Genomic DNA, 24,568 nt, shown 5'->3' on the forward strand with positions numbered 1-24,568 from the left:
AAATGAATTTGGCTTATCAGCTACTTCTTTTAATTGTGCAGAACAAATGAAGTGTAGAAACTATAGTTCCTCAAGACAAAAGGCCTTTGCTGACACTTTGAGAATGTCTAGTAATGGGTGGTAACCAGGAGATTGAAGAGCTGTCAGCAGCTGTGATCCTAATAGGGAGATACACAAGATAATAACTTTAATAGCGCCTGATGATCTTGGGGAAAATGCAGAATAGAACTCAAAAGAACTTAGAATTTGGGCATTTGGGGTTATTTTGATTTTACAAAGGATGCCAGTGTATGATTGAATCCTTTCCTACAGACTGTATTCAGGCACGTTAAAGATAATCTTGACTACCCTATTGCAGTGTTGTGACAGCTCTCACAGCTTTCTTGTTTCTGGATTTAATCAGTATCCATTGCTCCTGTCCTTTCCCGAGAATATCTTTGGCTGCCAGCTCTCAGCATCCACTCCTGCTGTCAGCTCCATGTTGGTATACTCTCCTACCGACTTCCTAGTATACACAGCAGTCATCCACAAACTGTAATTTACAGTTTATTGGAGTGAATTGTTGTATCCCCACACTTAATGAGACTGGCACACCATTATTATTCTCTTCATTTGTAATTGGGGATGCAAAAGCCTTAACAAAATAGAGCTGAATGAGCATAGTCTGAATAAGATTATTATTCCAAAAAGACACCCTTTATTATAGTTGTCAATGCAAAATGCTTAAATTGGTATCAGTTCTGCATAGTTAGCTAATGTGCAAGTTAAATATTATTTAACAACCTTCAAACTTGACACTATGGAAAGCACTGAAGAGTTGCCATTTTTCTAAAATTAGGTGCTGTTGGACCTGTAAAATTAGTAACATGCATGCATGTTTGTTAGGAACTGATCCTTTTAAAGGACTACAATGATTGAAGTAGATTTAAATAGATTGCTGATTCTGTATTAAAGAAACAAAAGTATATCTGGACTAGATTTTCACTAGACTGAACATTTTTGTCTTCAAAGAGATAAAGCTACTTTGAGCTGACAAGAACATTGTCATTCAGTCTAGCCAACTGCTCCCAAGGCAAGGATCCAACTGAGTCAACTAACTTAAATTTATTTTTAATCTTCACCCCACCCCCCAAAAAACCTATGGAAACTTCACATCTAATTGGAATGACAGTAAATACTTTCTTAGAGAAAATGAATGATAGACCACCACACCAAAATATTTAATTATCAGAAAACACTGAGACTTCCTAATAACCATTTTCCATCTATTGTGAGGTTTCCAAGTAGAGGGAACAATAAATTTAAGTGTTGTGGCTAACAACCAAACGCTGACTGATGTCTGCAACAGGCAAGAGCAATTAACCAATTCATGAATCAGAGATCTGTTTGCATTTCTATTATGAAGGGTGAGCTTGTCTTTGATTGGGCAAAACAGTGTGGCTTAATTACAAAATCATTATATAGAAGAGTTTGGCTGATCAGCATCCCTGATGTGAAGATGTGTGAAATGAAAACATACTTGTAGATATTAAAACATGTTTTCTTCTATTCATAACAGTTTTAATCAGCACAGGCCCTCACACTTATGAGAAATGATTAATCTAAATAGTGTAACATATGATACATTTCCTCACTAAACAGGCCATATTTATCAAATACAAGCTGTCCCAGAAGTCTCAGTGCAATTTTAAGCTATTGAACATATGAAAGCTTAAAATGAGTATACTGAGACTTTTGGGACACCCTGTATATTGTATATGTATTATCCATTGGCTCATTCCCCCACTCTACCGTAGCACCAGAAAGTTGGGTCTCTGAAGGAGCCAGTGCTGCTATTTTCAGGGTTCTAGGGGTAACCCTTAGATACAACCTCCACTGATGTACTTCCCATTAGCAATCAACTTATTAGTACTTCAGCAAAGGCATTTGTTCAGCTAGCTTAGCAAAAACCATAATTACAAAGCATCACATCCTGAACCAGACTTGTACTCTCTCACCAATCCATACACAGAGTCGCAGGGAGGGAGGATGGTACATTGATAGTGAGGCACTCATGTGGGTAATATGCATAAAGCCATGCAGCTCACTACTCTGGAACCCCAGAGCCTCAGTGTTCTTTTTGGTTTTCCAGTGGATCCTCCCAGGATTCACTGCAGGCTGTGGTATCAGTGATGGATGAGTCACTCCACTGGCCTACTGGGCTTTTTCCTAGTGAGGTGAAATATCTGGGCTATATGAGTTTATCTGCTTCTGGGTTGAGCCAAGCACATCACATGACTACTGCTAATGCTAGGCTGGACCAGACAGGTTGTTGCGCATGGCTATTTCCAGGCTGGTTCTGACAGTTGTCTCATCTACTGAGGACTTCCACCAAACTGGGCCATGGCAGATCACTTGGTCACTGAGAAGCTGCTGCTGGAATAGTCCAGGCAGGCTGCCCTTCTTGTGGGCTCTTCTCACAGTGTGGTATTTCTGCAGGACATGTCGATCCACTGCTCTTTTGGGACCTCAGTCTTTGATAGATACTTAGAATCCTTTACCACCTTCAGCCACTGGTTCAGCTGGATGGTACTGCAGTCTCTTTATGTGGAATACTGGGGTACTCTTTTCAGCTGGAGAGCTATGTTGTTCTTTCAGCTAAAGCAAGAGTCGTGAAACTGAGATCTATGAATGTTATAAAAACAGCATTTTGATGACTTCTTTTCAATGTATTTGGTTTCTTTTTTAATTCTACGTGTATAATTTAAGCATCTAAAAACATTATTCTGAGAAGGGGTCCCTAGGTCTTACCAGACTTCCAAAGGCATCCCTGACACAAGGCTAAGAACCCCTGAGGTAAGACAATGAACTTTAGCCTACGTTGGCAGAAGCCTCTGGTCTTAGATTTCCTCAGAGATGAGGTCTGAGATCCATCACCTCAAGGCAAGAGTAGTCTACTCTACCCTCTCTAGTTAACAATCCTTCCTGATCCAAATCCAGTTCCCTCAGCAAGGTATTCCACACTGGCTTATGGTAATCAGTCTCAATCTAGTCAGTTATGCTTTGCAAATTCCTTTTGGGGTCTTATGCAAAAGAGCAGCCAGAGACAAAGTGAACAATACAAGCAGTATCCCAAAGTCAAGCTCCTTGTCTTTGATGGTCTTTTCATATTTGATTGAGCTATTCAGACTTCAGATTCTAACATATAAAATGTTTATTTAATATCTGAAGTCCTTCTCAATGGGACAGACTATTATATATTCTTGTGTAAATTGATACACGGAGAAATAAGATAGATTTCCCAGAAAAAAAGTCAGCCAACAAAAACTATCAACAGTCCTGGGCAAGTCACTCAACACCGATCAGCTCCAAATAAATAAACAAAAGAATGAAAAAATAAATATTTCAGCAAAAAGGTAAAAGGGAATAAATAATAGAATGTGAAATAACATAAATTTAGGGAATTTGAAGAAAAACTCAATGACAGTTGAATGAAAATAATGCTAAGAAAATTCCTATGATATTTGGTTTCTAGCTACAATTGGCAAAGCTAATTGGTCACTTTTGTAGCCTTTCTCCCCTGGAAAAAAATAAAAGGAGGCTACTCCATTGACTGATCTGCAAATTTTCAAGTACTCTATGAATTAGTATAATACCTGTCATATTCATTTTCCTGTGTTCCATTCTCTATCACCTCAGAAGGAAACAGAAGGTATTACACACAGAGAAAGTATCATCATGGCATCATAGATTTAATAATAGTACTGATGTTAGAGACTATGTAGCCCAACACTTTCATTTTATAAATGGGGCCAAATGATTTGCCCAGGATCAAACAGTTAAAAATTGTCTGCAGAGGGATGTGACACTAATCTTCCTGATACCGAGTTCAAGCACCTCTATCTACTGTATCATATTGTCACTCAGTGTGTAATCATGTGTCATTGCTAATATATGATCAAGTCCTGGAAACCAATGCTGACCTCAAGTAAAACACAAAACAAGTGTCAGCACAAGAATTAGGTCATTTTAGGATTACCTTTAGTTTCTCCTTCATTTGGTAACCTTCCCACTCCCAGGCATCTGGCACATTTGACCTTCCAGTGGCACTAAGGGTTCTCCACTATGTTATTCTGCTAAGATCCCAGACAATGGCTCATACTGTAGACCTAGGATATGCTGGGTACATGCTTAAACTTTGGGGTTGACTTGATTTCTTCTTCCCCTCCCAGGTTAAAATTCCCTAGTTCTGGATTCCACATTATGAGTTACTTCATTCTCTACCAACTCCATACAGTATGTGGTGATTTGTTAACCTAATGAGCTAACTCATACTAATATGACTGTGGATTAACATGTTGTTTCCCTTCTTAGGTCATATGTTTTTACAAACAGCGTAGCAGTGGCACTCTTGAAACAATACCTTACCTCAAAGGAATTCTGCTATTGGTGGGATTTTTTTCTTGCTTTAATGGCAGATCACTAAGAATGATTGGATGGGGTGGGGGAGAGTCTTTAGGTATCCATGAAACTTGCACCATGTAGGTATCTGGCTCTTCTGAATGAGTCCAACATTGCTTAGTACCATGAACACTGATTGTTGGAGACAGGGTTATGATGGAAAATGTTCTTTCTGTGGCAGCATCCTGACTTTGAGATATGCCATGCCTTCAGGCAGACATCAGCAAGAACCCCCCAAATTGAAAGGTTGTCATGTGGAAGAAGAAATCTATTTGTTCTGATTGACCCCAGAAGGCAGAACCTGAAGCAATAGGTAGAAGTTGCAAGGAGGCAAATGCAGGCTCAATGTCATGGAAAACTTCATAACATTTAGAGCCATTCAAAAAGGAAATCAGTTTTCTTAGGCATTAATGGGTTCCCTCTCACTGGGCACCTTCATTCAAAAGCTAGGTGATTACTTATGTGTTGTAATAGGGATTCTTTTTCAGGTGTGGCTTGGACTACCTGGCTACTGAGGTCCCTCCCAACTGTGAAATTCAGTGATTCCATGAACAGAATGGAACACAAAACAGAAGAAAATGTTAGGGCCACTGCAGGCAGTGAAGGTGGAATTCTGTGCCCTTGTAGCATGTATAGCTCCTGAGAAACTCACACTAATCAATTAGCAAGCTTTTATTGAGTTCCTATTTTGTACCTACTCCCACATATGCACTAATAGGTCCACAAGAGAAGAATGAACTATTTGAGTTCACACTCAAATGTTTTTCATTTATTCATTCATTAACATACCAAACTCGTTTTGAAGGAAGCATATGGTGTAGCAGATCCCTTGCAGAATGGACTAGGATTCGGATAATTCTAGAATGTGGAGTCTGATGAAAAGGACAAGGCAGGAACTTAATATACTTTCAAATCAGGTGTTTTATATGGATGTGGATTAAGGTCTGGAAAGATCATATATTGTAAGCTAACGTGGGAGAAAGGAAACAAGGCATTATTTATTCACCATCAAAGTCCTATAGGAATATGGTCAGTCCTCCCATTATCCGCCTGTGGTTTACATACTTAGAATGAACCACAATAATGGATTATTTATTTTTATCTCCTGTTGGCTTTCCTCATCTACCTAGCACACATTTAGGTTGTTTCTCTCCACCATCAATGGATATGAATTAAATTAAAGAAATACAAAACTGTATCAGGAGGGCAGAGTTTATAATCTCAAAGAGGATCATAAACATGTCTGAAAGGTTCGGAATCGCCGGATAGAAGAAACTCTCAAAGTAGAAGGCAGAAGAATCAAAACATTTATTTAGGCTCCACAGTAACCAACCCATGAACCAGAAGCCCCATTTTGATATGTTGGTCGAAATCTTCCAGGCCCAATAAGTACGCCTTGCAAGAGTAACCAGGAGGCTACAGAGAAGCATGATTGCGTAAAGCAAAATCATGCTTCCCCCTCGATGGTAATAAGATTACCCACTGGCCTGAAGTCTTTGTTCAGCTTCCTCCCGTAGATCAGCTCTGCTACTGGCAGCTCCTGCCTCAGCTGTGTCTGTGTCTGTAACTAAAGCTGCAACTGCAACTGACGATGTAACGGTCGCTGTAACTGACGTAACTGTCGTAACTGTCGCTGGCTCAAACCGGAAAAGGAAAGAAGAATCTTCAAGCTGTCCTCTCCCCTCTTATAGGGTTTTTGACATCATCAAGCTCCGCCCTAATGACCAGGGCCGATTGGTTCCTGAGTTGGCCCCTCCCCCTAGGGTAGAGGTCAACACCTCCCCTCAGCCAGCCCCATGACTCATCACACAGGAAGTTGTCTGCTTCCCGGCATGCTCCCCGGGCCTCCTGCCCCGGAAGAGCAAGCCACAGTGTCCAGAGGCTCAATGAGGTAAGCTGAGTCATTCAAAGAAAACAAAAGCCATTATGGCTACACTCCACCCCTTGTTATAGGATACATAATCTAATCAGCCATGTATCCTAGAACATACATTGTGATCCAATTACAAAGGAAACTAAAACATATCATTCATTATAAAGCAAAACATATCATTCAGTGACATTCCCAAACATTGGTTAACGATTCAAATGCGATCCACCCCTAGATCCCAGCAAAATAATCTCTTCAATCAATCATCCCCAAAATAATTATTAATAATTCAAATGTCCACCTCTAAATCCTTGTATCCATTACATAGGATCAATAATATCATAACAATAAAACAACACAGCAAGGATAACACAAAATAAGTAAACAGAACACTATCATCATTTCCACCCCCCTTGAACGATTGGGGCTCAAAATCTTGGGGTGAGGGGTGAAGGTCTCATTTTCCATAGCTTCTTCATGCTGAAATTGGATGTAGAGATGGCCCTGCCCCCAAAAAGTCCCATTCCAGAGGTCATTTCTTTAACGAGCTGGCAGGAATTCCAAGAATGCTACATGCTTAGGCAGTCACCGGAAAGTGCAGGGTGCTTAAGCCTGAAGGAAACAAAACTAGCAACAAGGTTAGCCAAAACAAAGGACAAAAAGAATAGACAAGTATGGACTATAATTCTTCAAATAAAATCATCTCAAGTTTGGTTGAGATTTCAGTTATGCAAAGATCCAACATCAGAGCCAAACTCAGGTGGGAAATGTTTCTTTTCAAAAGGAACATAATGAGGAAGCCAAGAGGATCCCACCCTAGATAGAGACTAGGATTGTCCTCCCAGCCTTTCTCCAGATGTACAAGTTTTCATCCGTTAATCACACAAGGTCACCTTCAGTCTGAGTGGCTTGTAGGCTTGCAGGAGCAGTTCTTATTTCCCTATTTCTCGTGTTATCAAGTCCTCTATACATTCTGTATAATTCATTGGTTGGAATTCCATCTATCATTTCAAAACCTACTCCTGCTCTCAATAAAGCAGTAAACATTTCTTTCCTTGTTACTCTCCTTTGGCGCCAAGTTTGCTGGTTATTCACCCTTCTCTCTCGAGGAGATCTATCCCTTCCCCAGTCACCTAAGTCATATAACTGTAAAATCTTATTTATCACTGTTGTAAGACGGCTCCCTACTTCTCCAAGTAATAAATTCAAAATTAGTTGTTTATAAGCAGGGGGAGCTGTCCTAATTATTAAATTCCTATGAGGCAGTTCCATTGAATCATTGTAATATTTGTCTGCAGTTCCTGTCATAATGGCAGTCTTCATTACCTCCTCCTTTAGTCTCATGATACAATCTCTAAGTGAATACCAGGGTCTGTGCTCAGTGGGCCACATAGAATCAGTAGCATATCTCTTATTGCATCCCACAGCGGCTAATGCCAACAGAGTAGTCCTGCTATCACCATCTCCTTGCTGATGATGTTCCCTAAAAGCTTGTTGAACTAGAGGATCATGGCTGATACCTATGAATCTCATGCAGTCTGTCCCATCTACTGATATTCCACCGGCCCCTTGATCACTGAGTCTTACCATCCAAGATATCAATGGTTCTCCTATTCTTTGGCTGAATCTACTCAAAATATCTGTGACCTCTTGCAGTGAGAAATCTTCCTGAATTTCCCTTGTAACTGAATCTTCACCTCGGGTTTCTGTCTTCCTCCTTTGTATGGGTCGAGCCCTTGTCTGATCATTTAACCATCTCCTATTCTCTGTGTGAGGCACATCCTGAACCCCAGTAGTGTTTTGTGCCTCAACCCCTAACATTGTCTCATTCTCTCCCCACTCACTTCCTCTGCCACCATGGCTAGGACGAAGCAGGCAGTCAGGCTCTTTCTGGGCTGGGTTGAAATGCACTCTGGGCTTTTTTGGTCTCCTGTTGCTCTTAGCCACATTAATAGAAAAGTTCTCATTTGAGTCAGTTTGGTCTCCTGCTATCTGAGATTCCTCTTCTTCCTGTGGGGTAGGAGTGCCCCCATGTCTTTCACTTAATCTCAATCTTTCGTATACTAGCCGGTAGGCTGATAACACTATCCAGCTTTGCCTAGATAGTGATGCCCCTGACTGAATCCCAACTTCTCGTAAACACTTTTCCAAATCCCTAGGATCTCCTCTCCGTAGCCTTGGTTCCCAGTTTTCACAGGGTCCAGCTTTTTTAGCCAATTCTTTTGCTAGGGAGGAATAAAATGGATCCTCCCATCCTGGGATATTCATCTCTTCCTCTGAAATTGTTCTGCTTCTAAATAGAGATCTTATACCTAGCGATCCTGTTCGTGACGCCAAATGTATCAGGAGGGCAGAGTTTATAATCTCAAAGAGGATCATAAACATGTCTGAAAGGTTCGGAATCGCCGGATAGAAGAAACTCTCAAAGTAGAAGGCAGAAGAATCAAAACATTTATTTAGGCTCCACAGTAACCAACCCATGAACCAGAAGCCCCATTTTGATATGTTGGTCGAAATCTTCCAGGCCCAATAAGTACGCCTTGCAAGAGTAACCAGGAGGCTACAGAGAAGCATGATTGCGTAAAGCAAAATCATGCTTCCCCCTCGATGGTAATAAGATTACCCACTGGCCTGAAGTCTTTGTTCAGCTTCCTCCCGTAGATCAGCTCTGCTACTGGCAGCTCCTGCCTCAGCTGTGTCTGTGTCTGTAACTAAAGCTGCAACTGCAACTGACGATGTAACGGTCGCTGTAACTGACGTAACTGTCGTAACTGTCGCTGGCTCAAACCGGAAAAGGAAAGAAGAATCTTCAAGCTGTCCTCTCCCCTCTTATAGGGTTTTTGACATCATCAAGCTCCGCCCTAATGACCAGGGCCGATTGGTTCCTGAGTTGGCCCCTCCCCCTAGGGTAGAGGTCAACACCTCCCCTCAGCCAGCCCCATGACTCATCACACAGGAAGTTGTCTGCTTCCCGGCATGCTCCCCGGGCCTCCTGCCCCGGAAGAGCAAGCCACAGTGTCCAGAGGCTCAATGAGGTAAGCTGAGTCATTCAAAGAAAACAAAAGCCATTATGGCTACAAAAACTCATTTTCATTTTAATCTAAGAAAAACATCAGAAAGTAAATCTTCTGGGGAACAAATGTTAAAATGAACTCCAAAGTCAAATATAAATTGTTTTTATTATTCTCTTCTTTAAACCACTGCTCAACTCCAGTGGTAGGGATAATCAAGGATTTATCATATAGGAAAATCACTTGTGTTTTGAGCAAATTGTCATCTCTGTCTTCATGATATTATTACTCAGCAACAAAGAATGCATAAGTTTGAAGGAATCCTCCTTGGAACAAAAGTTATATCCTTTGGTAAAATGTATCTAATACTTTCCTACTCCTAAAATTAAAATATATATTCAAGTCAGAAGGACTGATATACTGTAGCAGTTAATCAATTAAAGCTCCTGAGGAGCACCTGTCTTAATAGAGGAACATTACTGATTTTTCACTAGTGAGGATGGATTTGGAAAGGTTTTGGGAGGTTTGTTGTTTTTGTTTTTGTGAATAGAATGGCAATCTTATTTTCTTTTCACCTAAATTATATTCCAGAAAGTTGAATAGACTTTCAGAACTGCAGAAATGGAAGATTGTTTTAGTTAAATGGCATATTTTGAATACTATGCCTATACACTAAAGTTTAGTAATATAAAAGAAGAAATATGAGCAATCAGAACAAAATGTGGGTCACAAAGTAAAAATTTTGGTAGATAAACAGTTTTAATAAAGTTATGTTGACTGCTGACTGGCACCAGACTTGGATTTGCTAATGTGATAATCGCTTTGAATGAGAAGCCAAGAGATTTAAAATGATTTAAGTGCTATCAATAAATCCTAAAATGACTTGATTTCAAATGTTTAATCACAAAAGAGCCCCAGAGTAGTATGGTGCAAATAAACTTTACTTTGTTTGATCAAACTTCCAACTATTTGTTTCCTGCTGGTTCTAGATAGAGTTACTTTTAATGCAAAATAGGTATAAAATTGTTTAATATAAAGTTATCCCTGGGACAGTTTGAGTGGAAATGAAATCATCTGCTTCCTAATTAGGAACAATCCAGGAAAAATAGCAACCATCCCCTCCCTTCTAATTTTAATAGCCTTCTTGTTCAATCTCTGTTTCCATAATCTATCACCTTTGCATATGGTCCCCTAAATTCCTCTGTTAGAAATTGGATTTGGTAAATATTTCTTCTTTAATTGATATTTTAATTCCAAGTTTTAATAGATCAGTTTCATCATTTTGCAATCTATTAATGTGAGGACTACATTTTTTGAATTACAGATTTCAGGAGGTCAATGTATAGCTCAGTCACTCTGAAAAGCATCCTCAGATTTGGCTATTGCTAAAAAAGTGCTCATTAGCAGGAAATAATTCACTCCTAATTCATTCATCTAATGACTTAGACAAAGGGGCACTTACTAGAATCTTTTGTGGATAATATTAATTCATTGATTCATCCAATAACTATTTTTTTTAACTCTTACTGCATACTGTTTCGCACTGTACCAGTTACTAAAGGGATACAATTGGATTGGAAGACATAGACACTTCCCTTCAGGAACTTATGGTCTCCTTGAACCATAACCTGTCTGGTTCTACCAACTACACACTCACATGCACATGCATGCACACACACACACACACACACACACACACACACACTGCATGTAGCATCTATATGAAGTGATAAAATTTGTTCTTATTGCCATAATTTCATTAGTATGGATTATCCCTCCTTTTATTTCAATATACTTCCATACCTTGGTAAGTAGTCTTCATTAGTTGCTATGGCACGTTGCTATGGTTTTCTGGTAAAGAGCCTTCTTAAAATTAACTAAACTGATCCTCAGAACAGATCCACAGTCCAACACTGGGCTCATACTCAAAGCCTTTCCAGGTTGGTAAAAATAACCAGAAATTGTGTTCCATGGACATAGCCTTATGTCCGTGGCCCATCTTGGGCAACCTAGAGTTGTTCATATGACACAAGGAGCTTCATTGTAGGACTATATGAATAATAGACATTAAGTCTTCTAGTGTCAACAGCTGATGCTACACTTTAAAGGCAGCTGTGGCTTATGAGTGATGATAAAAACAATTGAGAACTGTCCAATTGTAGCTAATTTAGAAGGAAAGGCTAGCCTCCTATACTTGAATACAATCTGTAAAATGCAAGGTTGGGCTAAATAAGTTTAAGGTACCATGTATGTAGCTCTAACCTATCATCTTTTGGTATAAAAACACATTTACAGGCCCTAGAAGCTGAGAGTTACAAACTATGTTGGGTTTTGTAAGGAACCCAACCACTCTCTGCTCTCTTTGTGTTGATACTTTATTCCTGACTTTCCAGAACATGGCTCTTCTATATTGTACCTTGAACTCCACTAGATCCTGGTAATGATTCACACTTCTGTTCAGAGGCACTCTTACTCTTTCCAGTCATTCGTCTTAGAATAACTTAATGTTTCTTGTTCTTTCTTGAATAAGAACATTCCAATCTTAGCCTTTTGTGACATCTAACATGGGAAGGGAGCCTAGGAAAATCTATCCATTGCCCTTCCACAGAGTGGAAAAAAGAAGTGTTATTACATGTAAGAGTTCAGAGAGAGAAGAAATCCATATTGTATAGAATGATTGGAGGTTTTGTGAAGGAGGTGAAACAAGGTAGGCCATAAAGGATGGGTTTGAATAGCTAGAGAAATGAGAGATGAGCAGGAGAACATAAGTAAAGGTTGGGGTCTGCCTCAGGGAGGACCAGCAAGGCCTCTGAGGTGCTTTCAGACAGATCTATGGTCCTAATATGTTTTAGTAATTGGTATTAATTGAGGGGAAGGAGAAGGGGAAGGGGGATTTTGGGCGAAGGGTTAAGATGAGGAAGACATACTCCAAAGGCTAGGCCAATTTTTTTATGAGAATGTTTGAGGATTATTAGTTTGTCAGAGTACAAATATGCAGAAGTCTAAGAAATTAGAAGTTTAGGGAGCCAAATGCTGGGCGTGCAGAGAATTAATATGTTCCCCAAACTCAATATTCTTCCTAGAAACTTAGGTTTTTAAAAGATTCTGTTGTAGCTCTTGACAACATGAACCCTCCAGACAATGTTACCCTACATTGAATGTACTGTGTGTGTCTATATCCAGTGAAAACTATAGCTCATAAGCCATAACCAGTATGCTTGTCTTTATTAGCCTGAACAAATTAGTTCAAATAAGAGGCATTTCATGAAACAATAGCATAAAAATAGCAGTGAAACATTTGCTTCATAAACCTGGGGCAGCCCCCTAAAAACCCATGTATCATTAAAAGGAAGAGTGAATACTGTTGGAAACATATATGAAGAAATATACACATGTGGAACACATGTGGCCAGAACACATACATGAATGGGCAACACTCACCTCCAGTTCTATGGGGCTGTTGGTGTTTTCTGGTGATGTCTATCCACTGCTCCTACCAGGCCTGCTTCTTGCTGATTCCTTAGGATTTCTTTCTGCCACTGGCTTCAGCTTGTCTTGGCTTTTGTATCGCCTTGCACACTCCTGCAAAGAAGTACTTGAAATTACTCTTAGTTACTGTTTTGGGTAAAGGCATTTAAGGCCCTCGTTAAAATGCAAATGCTGTTTAGGAAGGCAGACACATTAAACCCTTACAGGCAATTAATAAAACACCTTAGTAGAAATCTGTTTATCAAATGTTTAAGAGACAGAGATAGAGGCTTGTGTGAAGGTGACATGTAGTGTTTCTGGGCAGATGAAAGGGCATGATGAGGGTCCTAATCCTGGCAGGGCAGGGTGGGCACTAAAGGGGAAAATAGGATGAAAGCTTTTTTTCCTTTTTCATAATTTTGCTTAGGACTGTCCCTGGTGCTAGACTTGATAAAGTACAAGATAAATTCAGAGCTTATCAAGAGTTTGGTACCACCCTAGAACACTCCAGCTATCTCAAGGAGGCAGGGCAAAATTCTCTGAACAAAGCTTATTGTAATTAATTTTCATTTTTTGAAAATAAACTACAACCCATTTCCATAACATTCTAAGACTTAAAATCCTATAAAATTTAGAGAGGAAGTGGTACATGGGATATACATGTTTATATGCATATATATATACATATATACACAAGTATTCTAGGAAAATGTAAAGAGGGAAAGAACACATTCAACTGGGGAGAGAGATAACAGAAGGCTGATTGGAGTAGATGCCACCTGGACTAAGTCTTGAAAAAGAAGGCTTCTAAAAGGCAGAGGTGAGAAGGAAATATGCTTTAGGCGTGGGGGGTGGGGAAGAGAACCCATAAAAAGTTATTGAGATAGGAGATGATGAGGGCAAGATTGGGGGACAGTGGTAGAACTTGGCTGGAAAATTGAGTCAAGAGGAGTTATGTGAAATAAGGCTATGAAGGGAAATAGGAACCAGATTGGGAGAAGTTTAAATTCTAAATGCTAAAGAGTTCATATTTCATCTAACAGATAATAGTGAGGTACTAAAGGTTTTTCAGGGACAGAGTTACATGGTCAGGCCTGTGCCTTAGGAGTATTATTTTGACTTCCATGTGGAAGATGAACTGAATAGGGAAAAGAATGTAGTCTTTTCTCACAACACTCTGTGGGGAAGTATGAGTATCATTATTCCTGTTTTTTTTTATTTTTTAGTTATTTATTTTTCATTTCCAACGTTCACTTCCATAAGTTTTAAATTTTCTCCTCCCTCCTTCCCCTCCCTGCTCCCCAAGATGGCATGTAATCTGATATAGGTTCTATATATACATTCCTATTAAACATATTTTCATATTAGCCATATTGTATAGAAGAATTAGAACAAATGGGAGGAACCATGAGAAGGAAAAGAACAAAACAAAAAAGAAAATAGTCTGCATCTCTCTGTATTCAGACTCCATAGTTCTTTCTCTGGATGTAGGTGGCATTTTCTATCATGAGTCCTTTGGAATTGTTTTAGGTCCTTGCATTGCTGAGAAGAGTTAAGTCTATCAAAGTCAGTCATCACACAATGTGGCTGTTGCTGTGTACAGTGTTCTCCTGGTTCTGCTCACTTCATTTAGCATCTGTTCATCTAAGTCTTTCCAAGTTTTTCTGAAGTCTGCTTGTTCATCATTTCTTATAGCACAATAGTCTTCCATTATATTCGTATACCACAACTTGTTCAGCCATTCCCCAATTGATGGGCATCCCCTCAATTTCTAATTCTTTGCCACCACAAAAAGAGCTGCTATAAATATTTTTGTACATGTGGGTCCTTTTCCCATTTTTATGATCTCTTTGGGATACAGCCCTAAAAGCAAGTATTTCTGGGTCAAAGGGTATGCACATTTTTATAGCCCTTTGGGAATAGTTCCAAATTGCTCTCCAGAATGGCTGGATCAGCTCGCAGCTCCACCAACAATGAATTAGTGTTCCAACTTTCCCACATCTTCTCCAGAATTTATAATTTTCCTGTTTTGTCATGTCGGCCAATCAGACTGATGTGGTACCTCTCTCTGATCAATAGTTATTTAGACCATTTTTTCATATGACTGTATTCCTGTTTTATAAATGAGGAAACTGAGGTTCAGAAAAGGGAAGTGACATACACTAATTTTCAGAAATTACATTGAACCCAGGTCTTCTTGGCTTCAAATCTAGTGATCTCCCAACTATGACATGTAGTAATGCAAAGGGCAGAGATTCCTCCAACCCAGTATATGCAAATTATCCATAATCACAAAGCTAAGAACTGCTGAATAAAAAACAAAGCCCTTGGATAAAAGGATCCAGTGACTTGTGTACAAAACTGTGAAACCCACTATAGCAAACCTGTAGGAGTTCAACCTGACCACTACCACGAGTCATCTCTCAAGTATTCAGGGACTGGTGAGACCTTGAATGTATTCCCTGCCAAATCAAATATTTACCCATCCCCATCCTCCGGCTGCTCACACTTCAGCTATATCACTTATTAGCACCTCCAACAGAGGTGTGCAGGTGGGGTATTAGGGAAGGGAAGGGAAGGGAAGCATCCCACTTTCCCTGGACTCTACATATTCTGGCCAGAGGCTTTAGCCGTGAAAAAGGAGGTTAAAAACTGAGGTTTCCTCATGATCTGAACACTTCAATCTTTCCTACCCCTGCATTACCACGGATTCGAGCCTACACTTTCCTTACAGAAGAGCTGTAATGCCTGTGGTTTGGGTGTTGTTGAAGGCAGCAGCTTCCCATCTGCCTGAAGGGAATACAGACAATAAGATGCTAGTGGCCCGAGGTAGTGATGAAGCAGCCCCAGGGACTGCTATTCCTTGCTAGAAAGGAGCTGGTAGTTCTGCAGAAGCTCCACAATCAAACTGTTCACAGAACTCGATTGTAGGCACTTAATGAAAATCCACCTCAATTAAGGTGATACATGCATCAAAGCCACTGGGGATTTACACTATGATATGTCCATTAAGTCTGACATGTTTGAATAAATACATTTGCTTTAGAGAGGTTTAAAGTGCTTGGAAGAGATTAGGTGAAGGCTATAACAAATTATGAAGATAAAAATGGAGTTCTGTAATGAACTACATGTCAGAGGGAAGGAGGTAAAGAAAATGATGTTAAGAATGGAAATGTCCTTTATTTAAAGAAATCACCATTGAAGCAAGTGTGTGAGAAGAGGAAAAGAAGGTGGAGGAGGAAGAAAAAATCTCACCGATATATCTGTTCGGATGTGATTTCATTAAAACTAGACTTGTACAAAGAAGTCACATCTCCAACCAATAAGAGTTTTAACTACTGAGAAAAGCATCTGCCACCCTGCAGTAATGCTAGTGCCAAAGAAAATAACTCATTCTTGTCAGTCTTGATTTCTTTCATCAGACCATTGATGAAATTTGAGAAGAATCATTTAGCAATCATCTTATCATTGATACAGTGCTCGATCCACTCATTTTACACACCATCAGATAATGAGACTATATTTGCTTTATCTTCCATTCACTGGCCAAGGGAAAATGCCAAGGGTTAAATGTCTTACCAAGGAGGGAGGAGGAGAGATAGGTGCAAGGAGGTAGAGAAGAAGAGGAAGAGTAGAGAGGTTACCAATTTATGAAACATTGTTCTAGACAGGCCCATAGCATTGAACCAATTTCCAATCTGTTTCTCATGTTGTTAAAACTGATATTCTGCAGATGGGATTGTTTGATTAGAGGAGCAGTGAAATTCTTAAGAGAGACTTCCATAGGCCCTTGATAAACAGCCACAGCTTGTAACTCAATTGGGTCAACTCCCAAACCAAAGGAAATTGTGTTTTAAGTTGACTTCTCAAGCACTGGAAAATCTGTCATGGATTTCACCTTCCAGATCTACTTGTGAATCAGTCCTAAGCAAAGGAGACCATTCTGAAAGGAGACCAGCTTCTCTTGTTTGTAATACGTTGCAGTTCCATAGGTGCTCCCCATCATTGTAGCAATTAAAGTGTTGTTCTAGTGTCTAAGGCATGTATGTTTGACTGCATTAAACATTACCTAAGGCAGCAGCTTTCCCATGAGACTCACAATATTAGTAGGTAGTTTGTTCCTTCTGGGTTTAAGATTCAACTGGAAAAATATGTCCGGGAGAGAAAGGAGGACTACTTGCACCACCAACCATTCCATGTTCTTCTAGCATAGTAAACTGATTATAAAAGGACACCTCATTTATCCACCAGCCTCAAGGCAGGACTTAAAAAACCAATAGTTTGTCTTATCATATGTATAATTAGTTTCCAATTATGAAACCAAATTTGAAAAAGACCATTGACCCTGAGACAAACTGAGTATAGGGGAAATTACAAGATGAATCATCAAAGAATACCCAGGGAAGTAAGCAGAACTGGTTACCTTAGCAAAGATCATTCACTGAGCTGAGGAATTATCTGTCATCTCAGCTAGAAATGTCTACAAGATGGGAAACAAGAACTTTGAAAGAGAAAGAAAAGGTCAGTACATAGGTAGCACTGGCAAAAAGTAGTCCTGGGAAAGGGAATATAAAACAATGAAAGTTATGATCACTGATTCATATGGCCAGCCAGAATTCTCTGGCATCTATGGCAACCTAGGAAAAACCAGCCATTACTAGGTGTCAGTCTTGAACAACAGGGAAAGGAACCAAGCTTCACCAAAATGGTAGGACCTACCATAATAACTAACTACTGACTTTGCTTCAGGCAAAACAGTGATCACTTATAAACATTTATGAAAAGCCTGCTGTATGCCAGGCACTGTGCCAGGTACTTAGGATACAAAGACAAAAACAAAATAACAAAACAATTTCTGTTCTCAGGAAACATTCCAATGGGGAAGACAATGTGAACAGAAATAATTATATACAGAATAAATATAAGGTAGTTAAATACAAGATGGCGGCAGGAGGATTGAATAGCAGGTGGGAATCTCTTCATGTAAGTCTTCATGTAAAAGATAATGTTTGAGCTGCATTTTGACAGAAGTGAGTGATTCTATGAGAAGGAAGTAGATGAGGTGCATCACAGGAAGGAGCATGGCTAGCACAAAAGGCATGAAGATGGAATATGGAGTTTTGTGTTTGAGGGAAGGCCAGTTTGGCTAGACAGTAAATTTTGGGAAGGGGAATAGTGGGCCTAGACCCTTTTGATAATCTGTCCTTGACTTCCTAGATAGGGAAGGCATGTATGTATCTGGCCTCTAAAAGTTCTCCCCATAGCTATTGATCTGGAGAGATAAGTTTGAGCACAGAGATCATGAGCAAGACTTTCAAGGAGACAGAAACAGTGATATCTACCGTGAAGGTCAAGGAGGCAAATGGGAAATCAGCACAAGAAAGCCTGAATCACCAAACCCTTCCATGAGGTCAAGAGAGATGGGATGAGAAGCCAGGAGGAGTCTATTCCTTACAGGCTGCCTTGATGCTCATGGCAGCCAAATGATGAAGTGCTTTCCATGATCCACAAGTCCCATGCCAATGGATAAAAGGTTCTCAGTTCCTGGGAGAGCTAAGAGATTTAGTCTTACCAATCCAAACCCTACCCCAGTAGCAGTGGAGCTTGGAGAGAGATATTGAGTACAGATAGGCCTGAAGCAAAATAAGTGAACACACACACACACACACACACACACGCACACACCCCTAAAAGAAATAACCAATTTCCTCTATATTTTCTGGAAGGTCAGGGCTAATTTTTAAGATTTCTATAAAGTTATAATCACCTTTTTTATCTTACATGTTTGGGTATTATTGCTTTGTAGTTACTAGGAATAAAAACAATTAACTTAGAAGAAAGTTACAAGCTTGCTTTATTTGGGGTGAACAGGGCAGGGGAGAAGTTGAGAACCTAAGTCTACTTCCAAAGGACAAAGATGAGTGAAAGGAACCCAGGACAATGGGGGGGGGATGGTAGCAGCAGTCACCAAAGGGAGACCTTCAAATAATTCATAAACTTAAAAGTAGAAGAAATTCACTTAGAAGAAGTTACCTCTAGGTGGAAAGAAGCAAGCCTAGCCCACAGCAACATACTTGGTTTTATATGCTGTTTTATAGTTTTCACAGTCATTTCATGTGTTATCTCAGTTGGTTCTCACAACAGTTTTAAGAGTAGAGAGGCCATCTAATATCACCCCAACTGACAGATAACAAAAATTAAGCCCAGAGAAACGAAATGATTTGTCTACCATCATATAAGTAATGACTTAACCAAGGTTAGTACGGGGGATCCTAATTTCCAACTGAAAGGATGAAACTGTTCTGAAAGTCAATAGTTATAAATTCCACAAATGGAGAGTTATGCCTAAAACCTCAATGTTGTCTTCCAAGTCAGACAACACCTAGGGTAGAAAAAGTTAGCCCTCCCATTCTCCCAAACAATGGAAAGTCCACTGGTATAGGTTTATTGAGAGGATCATAGGTTTATCATTAAAAAGTACCTCAGAGGTCATCTAGAGCCATTCATTCATTTTAGAGATTAAGTGGCTGGCCCAAGGCCATACAGGTAGTAAGTAGTTAGGGTGAGATTTCAACCCAGGTCCTCTGGCCACAAATATCATATGCTTTTCCATTACGTAACACGGTGAGACCCAAAACTAAGCATGCAATCCCAGCTGTGGTATGACTAGGATCACAATATGCTAGAACCATCAGTAGCCTTATGATCACCACGCCTCTCGGAGCCTGCACTAACAATGGCCTTTTTTGACAGCCATGTCATACTATTGACTAGTGTTGAGCTTGTCATCCAGTGAAACTCCCCATATCTTTTTTCATTTTAACTGCTATCTACCCACCAACCTCCCCCATATGCACTTATGAAGCTGTGTTTTTTTTAACCTGAGTATATAACTTTACATTCATATCTGCGAAACTTCTTTTAATTCTATTTAGCCTGTTGTTCTCACCTATGGAGGTCATTTTGGATCCTGGCTCTATCCAAGATAATAGAGCCAATATGCTATCCCTTCCAGCTTCACACCATCTGAAATTTGACAGGTGTGACTTAGGGAATCAAGTTACTGATAGAATGTTGAACTGCGCACGATCAAGAACAGATCATTGTAGTCCAAATCCAGTGCATGTACTGCCTCTGATTTGCATTATCTTGTTTTGACAAGCCAGGCAAGAGGCTGCTTTCCATCCTTTTCTTCCTGGGAATCCTTTGTGCTTATGCCCATGTGTTATGTACCCTGTATTGTGAGGGTAAAAAAAGAATCAGTGGTGATCTTCTGACTCTTAGCAGAATTAGCTGGGTTGGTGTCTTTGGGGGGCATTCAAACCCCAAAGCAGAACTGGAAGGGATTCAGGACTCATCTATTGAGTGCCGTACTCCAGAGCCAGGATTCATGTCTTTCATGGCACCAGCACACTATTGGAATGGAAAACTTGCCTAGTTCAGGCAATCTCACTCTTCCGTTGTTTACATATTTTTCTAAGTCTTGAAAAAAAAACACTTGATGATTATAGACAATGTTGTCACATAAATAATCAGGAACTTACATGCTTTAGTGACTCCTAAATTACAGGAACTTATTCTTCCTGACATGTTGAAAAAGACAAATAATTTCTTTTTAAAAATATGGTATGTGTAATGATTGTTTAAATGCTACTGCTACTATGTGGGCTATTTCATAGGAATTAGGGCATCTAGGTAGTTCAGTGCATAGAGCTCTGGGACAAGTCACAAAGACCTAAGTTCAAGTCCAGCCTCAGACACTTAGTAGCTCTGTGACCCTGAGCAGGTCACTTAACCCTGTTTGTTTCAGTTTCTTCATCTGTAAAATGAGCTGGAGAAGGAAATGGCAAACCACTCCAGTACCTGTGCCAAGAAAACCCCAAATGGGGTCACAAAGAGTCTGACATGATTGAAACAATGACCACAACAGGGCTGGAAGGGATCTTAAAGATCATTTGGTTCAACCCCTCATTTTTATAGATGAGGAAACTGAAGACCAGATGAGGGGAAATGACTTGTCTAAGGTCACGCAGAGTGCAAAGGGCAGAGATGGAATTTGAACCTAAATCCTCTGCCTCAAAATCTGTTAGTCTTTCCATTACAGCCACCTCTACTAGCAGATATTTGTGAGTTGGATTCAGCTGGGCACTTGTACCAACTTAGGTTGTGTTTGTCCTTCATTCTCGAAGAGGACCATGACATCAGGGAAATGATGACCTGACTTGCAGTTGACTTTGATTTGAGGGAGTGAGGGCTGTGCAGAGTCACCAGCCTCACTTCCTCCTCTAGAGCCATCTGGGTCCAGTGGCCAGATATTCATCAGGACAACTGGAGATGGCCCAGGGTGCATTGGGAGACCCTGGCCCTTTTAGGCTATGGGAGTTACCTCGTTCTAAGTGAGAACCTGGAAAGGCCTTAGCCTGAAAGGGCCAGGGTCTCCTAATGCATCCTGGGCCATCTCCAGTCCTCTTGGTGAATATCAGGCCACTGGACCCAGATGGCTCTGGGGGAGAAAGTGAGGCTGCTGACCTTGCACAGCCCTCCCTCACTCAAATCAACCATCTACTACAAGTCATGTAATCATTTCCCTGATGTCATGGTCCTCTTCGAGAATGAAGGGCAACTACAACCTGTACCAGCATAAGGGTCAGAAGACCTCATTTATCATTTCAATGCTGGTTTTGGAGTTAAGAAACCTGAATTCTAACTACATGACCTTGGATGAGTAACTTCACCTCTATCATTATTTTCTCTATCTACAAAATGAGGGGATGAAACCAAGCAATTTCCAAGGTGCCCTTCAGAACTAACGTTCTCTAAGTACGTAGCAGAGATCTGAGGTCACTTCTAGTTCTGAATCTATATCCCACCATTTTACAGCAATACAGCATGAAAATCTTAACAGACTATACAAGCCAACAATTAAAGCTGAAACTGTAAGAAAAATCCTGGTTGGCAGGAAGATTTGTTATATGTTCTTTCTGGCTCATTGAAAATATGTAGAAACAGATGGCAAATAGTACTTTTTACATAGTAGGACTCAAACAAATGTTTGTTGAGTTGAAATAAACAAGAATTCTACTACTTTGCTGTATCTATAACTTCATCTGTCCTTTATTGCACACCTCTCTTCCTTAGCCTCTTTCTGTTCTTACTCTTTATGTATTATCTGTCTCTTTAGCTCTGTCTATCTCTCTCTGATTCTCTGTCTTTCTCTTTCTTTCCCTATCTTTGAGTTCTCTCTGTGTCTCTCTTTCACTTTGTTTCTCTCTGTCTCTGTCTCTCCCTCTCTGTATCTGACCTTCTATCTCTCTCATTATATCACTACAGTCCCATGAGTTCATTATCATCACCATTTGGATGACTCTCAAATCTATATATCCAGTCATTATCAAGATAGTCTTTATCTCCACCTGAATATCTCTTAGGCATCCAGGCTCAAAATATGGACAAAAGAATTTATTATCTTCTCAAAATGTAGTCTTTTTCACAACATCTTTATTTCTGTTGAAGAAAATACTCTCCTTCTAGTCACCCAAAGTCATGACTTCAGAATTATCCTGGACTCCTCACTCTTCCTCACCCTTCATATCCAATCGGTTGCCAAGTGTTTCCAATGCTATCTCCACCACTGATCTCACCTCCCTCTCCATTTGAGTTTGGGTACAATCCTGGGTGACTGGAGGAATAATGATACTCTTAACAGGAAAAGGGAGATCAGAAGAAAGCCGATTTGAGGGCGAAAGATAATCAGCTCTGCTTTGGATATGTTAAGTTTGACATGCACATAGGACATCCATTTCAAAATCTTCAATAAGCAGTTGGTTGTACAGTTCTGGACCTCAGGACAGAGACGAGCACTGAACATATAAATCTAGGAGTAATATGTGCACATATGATAATTGAAACCATGGGAACTGATGAAGTCACTGATAGTGTGTATATCTGGAGAGGGCCAGGGTGTATCCACAATAAGGACATAAAATAGGGTTGGAGATCAGCAAAGCATCTGAATTTTCATTATATTAACAGCCTCTTTCTCCAATCTTATTAGTTGCTTTCATGTTTATAGCTCTTTATGGTATACAAAGCACTTTCTCTACAATAACCTTGTGAGATAATGTAGTCAGTACAAATACAATTTATGATTCCCATATTGCAGATTTAAAAACTGTGGTTCACAGAGGCAAGTAATTTACCCACAATCACAACTAGAAAGAATGTCAGGATGGGAAGTGGAGGACTCAATGCTTACTCTTCTGTTGTTTCCAATATACCATGTTGAATTACAAATCTGACATCTCTCAGTCCTGGCACTTGCTTTCCAAATGGTATGCTGAGTGGGTTTGGGTAAGTCATTTAGCTCATGCCCTAATCTCAAAAGTGGAACCACACTCAAGTCAACTACCACAGTATTATTGACAAGGAGATCTACAGAAGAATGCAAAGGGGTTTTCTTTTTTAAAATACAGAGTATTGTCTAAGTGTTAAATAACAACATCTATTGAAAAATCAGTACATGTATATGATAGGGTGTGTACTTAAAATATCATGTCTTTAAATAGGGCTCCTTTAAAATGGGAGTGCCTTGTTTCATGGACTTATTAAAAGGTCATATAGACTAATGTGGAAATATGTTTAATATGATTGTATATGTATAGCCTATATCAGATTGCTTGTCATCCTGGAGAGGAGAAAGGGGAGGGAGGCAGGGAGAAAAAAAATTGGAATTCAAAATCTTAGAAAAGTGAATGTTTAAAACTATCTTTAGATGTAATTGGAAAAACTAAAATACTGTTAATTGGGGGGAAAAGTGAAATAGGCAAAATGTATCATGAGGATGTGAAAAAAAAGTTTGCAATTTTCATTCTTTAATCATTATAGTGTGTCACAAATACCAACTCCTTGATTACATATAATTAAATTTTAAACAGGATAATTGGAATATCAGTTTGTTAGGAGAATCTGAAATGCTCTTGTCTGCCAAAGTGCCTACAGGTTCCATTTCCTTCATCTCATCTAAGGACAGCTGTCCTGAAAGAATCCTTGGTTATGAAATGGGGTTTGGAGAATAAAGGTGGGGGTGGGGAAGACCTTCAGTTCTTTCAATTCCTGGTGTTCAGATGCATGCCAACATCCCATCATTGACATTTTAAGCAAAGCTACCATGAGGGCAGAACTAATAGAACTTACTTTATTAAAAGCTTCATTTAATATTTATGCACCTTTCATTTTATCCCCCTGCTTTTATATGAACAAACACTACTGGTGATTTTTACCAAAGTAAACCTGGAAAGAAAACTCTATTCCATATATACAAGGGCAGGGTGCATTTTTCACAAACAAGCCCTGCTCATCCTGGGTTGACACTAAAGGCAGGAGAAAGGTCTGAGCTGGGGAGAAAGGGCAGCTTCATCACAAAAGGCTAAGTACCCACACATTACATATTTGTTCATTAGACATTAATGGATCGCTATCAGGGAGAATTTTTTTTTAATAGAAATCTGCTGCTAAGGGCAAAATGATGACTTCGGGCATGCATGAGCTACTCCTGCTGAAATCAGTAGGAGTTACTTTAGGAGGAAATAATCATGATGACTACCAGAATCACAGTTCGCAATTAAAGAGATAGACAATTTGCATGTTATAGCACTTTGAAAGGAGATTGGGCTTTGCAGAAATGATGTACTCCTTTTAAGGAGTATAATATGTCAAATAGTCAGTTGCATACACTCAAGGAATGGTACATGTTTTTGTTCATGTTTATATATCATGTTTA

At 39.7% G+C, this 24,568-nt stretch overlaps 1 protein-coding gene across 1 annotated transcript in view; it reads left to right on the forward strand.

Annotated features, from left to right (window-relative positions):
* Window positions 1-24,568, forward strand: part of LOC118837043 (nck-associated protein 5-like) — a 155,078-nt gene that overhangs the window by 40,643 nt on the left and 89,867 nt on the right. The window lies entirely within an intron of this gene.

Source organism: Trichosurus vulpecula, chromosome 2 (genome assembly GCF_011100635.1).
Source record: "Trichosurus vulpecula isolate mTriVul1 chromosome 2, mTriVul1.pri, whole genome shotgun sequence".
NCBI lineage: Eukaryota > Metazoa > Chordata > Mammalia > Diprotodontia > Phalangeridae > Trichosurus > Trichosurus vulpecula.